General features: G+C 41.9%; 1 pseudogene; it reads left to right on the forward strand.

Annotated features, from left to right (window-relative positions):
• The first annotated feature begins 1,156 nt into the window (after window positions 1-1,156).
• LOC9266927 (cytochrome P450 98A1-like) lies at window positions 1,157-2,503 on the forward strand (annotated as a pseudogene).
• The last annotated feature ends 4,011 nt before the right edge of the window (window positions 2,504-6,514 follow it).

The following is a 6,514-nucleotide window of genomic DNA, read 5'->3' on the forward strand; positions in this document are numbered from 1 at the left end:
AGCGAGAGAAATTCGGTGGAGATCGCTCACGAACAAATCCGGCGCCGAAGAAGGGGAGCACGAGAGAAATCGCCTCGGTGAGGTCGACGGCCTCGGCGAGGTCGCTGGCTACGCGTCGCTCGAACGAGAGAGAGAGAGAAAAGGAAAAAGTAAAACGGAAACAACCAGCGGCGCGGAAACCAATATCAAATACTGTTCAAAATTGGACAACCTAAACGGGTAAGAGAGAAATTACGGGATCCGATACCACAATTATTGGGTCAAAGCGGGTCCGCAGACAAAAAAAACTGCACGAATCACGGCGTCCATCCGACAGTCAGAACAGGCGACTGCAATCAACCACAATTTATGGCGCCACAAATCTAGCAATATGGACTTTTATTTTAATATTGCTTGGTATTATTCCAACGTAGAAACTACTATTCAAGGGCCAGTGCGCTGTGAGCCATGTAGCACGCCTTCAAGTGCTAAGAAATCTTAGATCGGAAGCCAAGTAGAACCTCAATATGTTCATTGCGAACACCACAGTTCATGGAACATGTGCAGTGAAAATAACTAATTTGTTAATTTATCTCCATTACTCCTTGCATTGTGAGAATTAATATTAGTTACATGTATTTCAGATAATAATAGCTACTACATCCGTTTCATATTATATAAGTCCTTTTAACTTTATTATTAGTCAAAATTCTTTGAGTTTTGACTAAGTTTCTAGAAATATAAAATAAAAGTTTAAAACAGATCAAACATATTATCAAAATATGTTAAATATCGGTATGAAATTAATTTGTTGTTGTAGATGTTGCTAAATTTGTCGGGTTTAGTCCCACATCAGTAAGTGATGATGGGAGAGCACGAATTAAAAGGTGAGGGCAGTCCTCATCCATCAGACTAGTCTTTTGGGCTGCGTAGACCCATGACTTCAAGTTGTGGCTCCGGTTGAGTCTGTGGTAGAGGATGCCCAAAGTAACCTTGGTGACCCACGGTTGGTTGACTGGGCTGCGCACTCTAATAAAATTTTTATGTAAATTTGGTCAAATATAAATAAGTTTGGTTAGGAAAAAGATTAAAGAGACATACAATATGAAATGAAGGGAGTAACGAATACTAAAAGATACTGCTTTTTTTACCTTATCCTGAAGGTGAAGAAGGGAAGCCCATGGTGATGCGGAAGCACCTGTCAATGGTGGCCTTTAACAACATCACGCGGCTGACCTTCGGGAAGCGGTTCATAGATGCCGCTGGCGAGTTGGACGAGCAAGGGAGCGAGCTGAAGGCGATCGTGAACAACGGGATCAAGATCGGCGCGTCACTGACCATCGCAGAGCACATCCGGGTGCTGCGGTGGCTGAACCCGGTGGACGAGGAGCTCTATAACGCCCACAGCGCAAGGCGAGACCGCTTCACCAGGCGGATCATGGACGAGCATGCCCGTGAGCTCGAGCGTCACGGTGCCAAACAGCACTTCGTCGACGCCCTGTTCACCCTCAGGGACAAGTACGACCTCAGCGACGACACCGTCATCGGCCTCCTCTGCGATATGATTGCCGCCGGCACGGACACGACGGTGATAACGGTGGAGTGGGCGATGGCGGAGCTGGTGAGGAATCCAAGGGTGCAGATGAAGGCGCAAGAGGAGCTGGACCGCGTCATCGGCCGCGGTCGCGTCATGTTGGAGGCAGACATCCCGAACTTGCCCTACCTGCAGGCCGTCGTGAAGGAGTCGTTCCGGCTGCACCCACCGACGCCGCTGATGCTCCCGCACAAGGCCAGCACCAGCGTCAAGATCGCCGGCTACGATGTCCCAAAGGACGCCAGCGTCGTCGTCAACGTGTGGGCCGTAGCACGTGACCCCGGTGTCTGGGACAACCCGCTCGAGTAGCGGCCGGAGCGGTTCCTCGAGGAGAGCATTGACATCAAGGGCAGCGACTACCGCGTCCTCCCCTTCGGCGCTGGCCGTCGGGTGTGCCCCGGCGCGCAGCTCGGGATCAGCCTCGTGGCATCCATGATCGGCCACCTGCTGCACCAGTTCACATGGGCGCTGCAAGACGGCACACGGCCGGAGGACCTCGACATGATGGAGTCCCCAGGGCTCGTCACCTTCATGGCCACGCCGTTGCAGGTTGTTGCCATGCCACGCCTCGACAAGGAGGAGCTGTTCAAGCGAGTGCCAGTCGACATGTCCTGATCGACCTGCCGATCATTCCCAAATACAAGGGGCAGACCAAGGTCCTGGATAAACCTAGGTCCGCCTAGCATATGAATCGACATCCAAGGACATTTTTAATGTTTTGTTGGGCATGGTAGCACGCCAGCACTTACCTTATGCTCGCCAGACAAACCTTCAAAGGGAAAAACTATATTGGCCACTATAGGAAATCAGGTAGGTACTCACGCTCTGTTTTAAAGGTGTCACCTGTTAATCCATCTACTTCCTTAGTAACTTTGATCATAAATTTCTTTAAACTCGTATTAGTGTTAAAGTTCGATTTATGCCCCTCAATGATGGCAAAATTTCAAATTGCCCCACTCAACTTACCAGGATACACCCTAACTATGTAAATCGGATTAAATACCTCCTCAGTCCAGTAAATGCATGTACAATAAAGAAGTTTTGCTGGCAACGGTGCATACATCCTTGCAAAAGTGATGAGGTGGCAGCGAACTAAGCGAAGAAATTAAAGAGAACAAGCGGGTGACTATATAAGAGCAGGTGCAATGAAGAAAGAGAAGAAGCGGGTGACTATATAACAACAGGTACAATAACAGACAAATCAGCTACAAACACATGGGGAGGAGATAACATAGGAGAGAGAGGAGAAACGAGCTATAGATTTGTAGCTAGCCAGCTACAGCATGGACTTCAAGACGCTGTGTGTATGACAGGTGAGGCCAATCATTAATTATATGTAGTACTAGCCGCTAACCCATGCGTTGCACAGGCTATTATTAATGCACCATAAATTTTAAATTTTAGCCATATATTGGATATCTTATAAATTGCAAATACTTGGTAGAAAAGGTACTTCTCATGGATGGCTACTTGCTGATATTAATTTCTTACAAAATTACTTAGTTGAAAGTTGTTAACGACCAAATTTGGTAAGACATGAACCAGGTTCGTCATCGGGATCAAAGCGGATTCGGTAGAGAGTTAGATTCAAAGAATAGCGTGCGCATTGGTTGCGAAGGTATCGGCTGGAGTCTGAATCTGCTGAGGATGATCAGATGAAGGACAACCAATACAGCCGATGGGGTTGATACAACCAATACAGTCGATTCCAGTGGTGATGGTTTCGGGGCTGTTTATAGAATCCATCAACGTGCTTCATAAGGATTGCCATGATGGAGATAAAGCTCTCGGAAAGGCAATTATATCTATTAATTAGGATGTTTTGTATAATTTTCTTAGAGATATGTTTGGGCAAAAGTCTACTGCAAAGACTTATGGTATCTTAGAGTTTGTTAGAGATAAGAGTCGAGTCCGACAAGGACATATTTTGTAATTTCGGGTATAAATAGAACCCGAACTCATGTAATCAATGAACACACACATTCAATAACAATTTCGGCGCATCGCCACCCTTTTTACTTTCGTTCTATTTCGACGAGTTCTTGCTTTCGAGTTGAGCTGCATCGATTCGATCTTCAACTAGAGGTAAACTTGTCATGGCGGCTTGCGTTCTTGGGATTAGTGCTTCCATCTTTATGACACTCTAATCTTGTTTGTGTAATTCGTCGAGTTATCATATACATGTTGCAATCTTTGTTAGTTGCGTTATATAACTTGTTATCGGCTGGTTCTCATCGTCGGGAATCGACTAATAGTGTTATGTTTCGTTATTAAGTTAGATTATATCGTGTATCCACCATCTCTTAGAGGTTTTCATCATCCTGTTTAGATCCCACAATTATCTTTATGCCTAATGCTGCATCGGTTGAGTTCGATCTATTGAGTTTTACTTATAATTGCGATATCTAGCCTGTTTTATGATTATCGAGAGAAATAGTATCAGAGTTTCAGCCGATCTTACCTGATTTAGCTACTTCATATTTCATATGCTTGATTGTTATGCTAGATCTGCCATTTATATTAAGATCTTATTGTATTAACGTATATTAGGCCTCTTGTTTGATATATCTTGCTTGTTTTGATATCTTAGTATAAAGTAGTATCGGAGTATTAGCCGATACATGCTAGATCTATTTGATCGGCTATGCTATAAACCTCTATATAATCATTGTTTTAATATATATTTCGACTTAAGTGATTTATACTGTCTCGGCATAGCGACCGATCTATCCCAATCACTTGGTTTAAAAATGTATCGAAGTAAAGATTATATGTTGTTAATATCTACAGCCGATCGAGTAGATTTAGTTTTATTTTACTTATTCATGACTGCCAATCGATTCCAATATGACATTGGCTCGAAGATAAATGATATGTCATCGGCAACTAGCCGATCGGCTATCGTTTATGGATTTAATCGCGGTTTTTCTTGGCTTCGTTCTTGTTGATTCCAGCATCAAATCAACTGGCACGCTCACGAACCTAAGTGCGAGATTTTGGACCTGCACAGGAGTTAAGCAGATCTTCCAGGCCAGTGTGTATTTTTCGCATCAACAAAAGTACAAAATATTACCTTATTTCTTAATTATGAAATTAGAAATTATTAAAGTCTTGAAAGAAACTGAAGACACTGTGGTAAGTGTATGGTACTTTGTAAGTATTTAAGAACTAAACGGTTGGTTAGATTAATAGCACTAAATTCAAAACTAATAATTGTAAAATGTGTAGTCTAAATTATGGCATTCACGGGCTCTATAAATAAGATCCAATATGACACATTTATGGGCTCTATAAATAAGATACGACGCATTCACGGGTTCAATAATTTCAACTTCAAAAAGCTTCTTTCAAGATATGACACATTCACGCACTAGTACAGATCCTTCTATCTGTGACAGGCTCTAATATGCTTAGAAATAGCGGGCCGTCACAAGGAAGTCATCTCAATCGGGCCGAAAAGTGCCCGATTGAGATATGGTCGCACAGACATGTTAGATGGGTATAAAACTTAAGCCCATCACGGATGACACCTATCAGTGACGGGACACAACTTTAGGCCCGTTTGAGATAACATTCCATATCTCAAACGAGCCTCAAGTTGTGGCCCGTCACAAATGACCATCATCTGTGATGTGCACCAATTTGAGGCCCGTTTGAGATAACAACTATGCCCGTCACAGATGACTCATTAGTGACGGGCTATTTACTTAATCTCTATCGGGCATTAACTAAAGCCCGTCACCGATAACTATTTTTCCATTTTTCATATGAAATGTTTATATTTGTAAGTTGACTATAGCAAAATAATTTTACAGGTAGTAAATGATTTCAAATGGAAAAAATGTCAACAACAAAGTTGTATAACTTATCAATATTTACAACTTTTAGTTTGGTCATTTTTCAATATAACTTTTTTTTTTTTGAACAGTTTGAATTTGAATTTAAAAATATGACAACTTCAAACAATATTTTCAAATACTAAATGATTTCAATTGAAAAAGTCATCAACAACAAAGTTGAATAACTCATCAAGATCTAAAACTTTTATTTTTGTTATTTCTTCATCTGACGAAATGTTAGTAATATTATTCACAAATTTTACATATATGTGTTATAGTTTATAAAACTAGATAAGAGATATATCAATTTTGTGAATAATGTTACTATCACTTTGTCGTATGAAGAAATGACCAAAATAAAAGTTTTAGATCTTGATGAGTTATTCAACTTTGTTGTTGATGACTTTTTCATTTGATATCATTTAGTATTTGAAAATTTTGTTTGAAGTTGTCATATTTTCAAATTCAAATTCAAACGGTTCAAAAAATATTATATAGAAAAATGACCAAAATAATAGTTATAGATTTTGATGAGTTATACAACTTTGTTGTTGATGACTTTTTCAGTTGAAGTCGTTCACTGATCTAAAATTCTATTTGAACTTTTCAAACTGTGAATTTCAAATTTCAAATTGTTTAAAGGGATAAGTCCATTTTACGCCCTTCAACTATTTACCTTGTCTAAAACACACCCTCGAACTGTAAAACCGGATATCTAACACCCTCGAACTATTAAAACCGGACACTTTACCCCCCAAAGCAGTTTTAGGCTGGTTTTGGTACAATTGGATGCCACGTCGGATGCCACCTCTAAAAAAGAATTCCACGTCACCAAGGGGAAGAGGGGGTCCCACTAGTCAGTACACCCCTTTCTTCTTCTTCTTCCTTCCTCTCTGCTCTTTCCCCTTCCTCCCTGAAAATCTCAATGGAGCAGCCGAAGTTGCCGACGAGCTCCCTCTGTCTCAGCCTCCATCCCGTTTTCCACTGGCCTCACTCCCTCCAGCCCCCAGCAAGCAGTCTCCCACTGCTTTCCTGCCACAAATCTGCCCTCCTCCATAGCGGGTTGAGATCGGCACACGAGATAGGTGGTGGCCAAGGTGAT

The sequence above is a fragment of the Oryza sativa genome, chromosome 10 (assembly GCF_034140825.1).
Source record: "Oryza sativa Japonica Group chromosome 10, ASM3414082v1".
Classification (NCBI taxonomy): domain Eukaryota; kingdom Viridiplantae; phylum Streptophyta; class Magnoliopsida; order Poales; family Poaceae; genus Oryza; species Oryza sativa.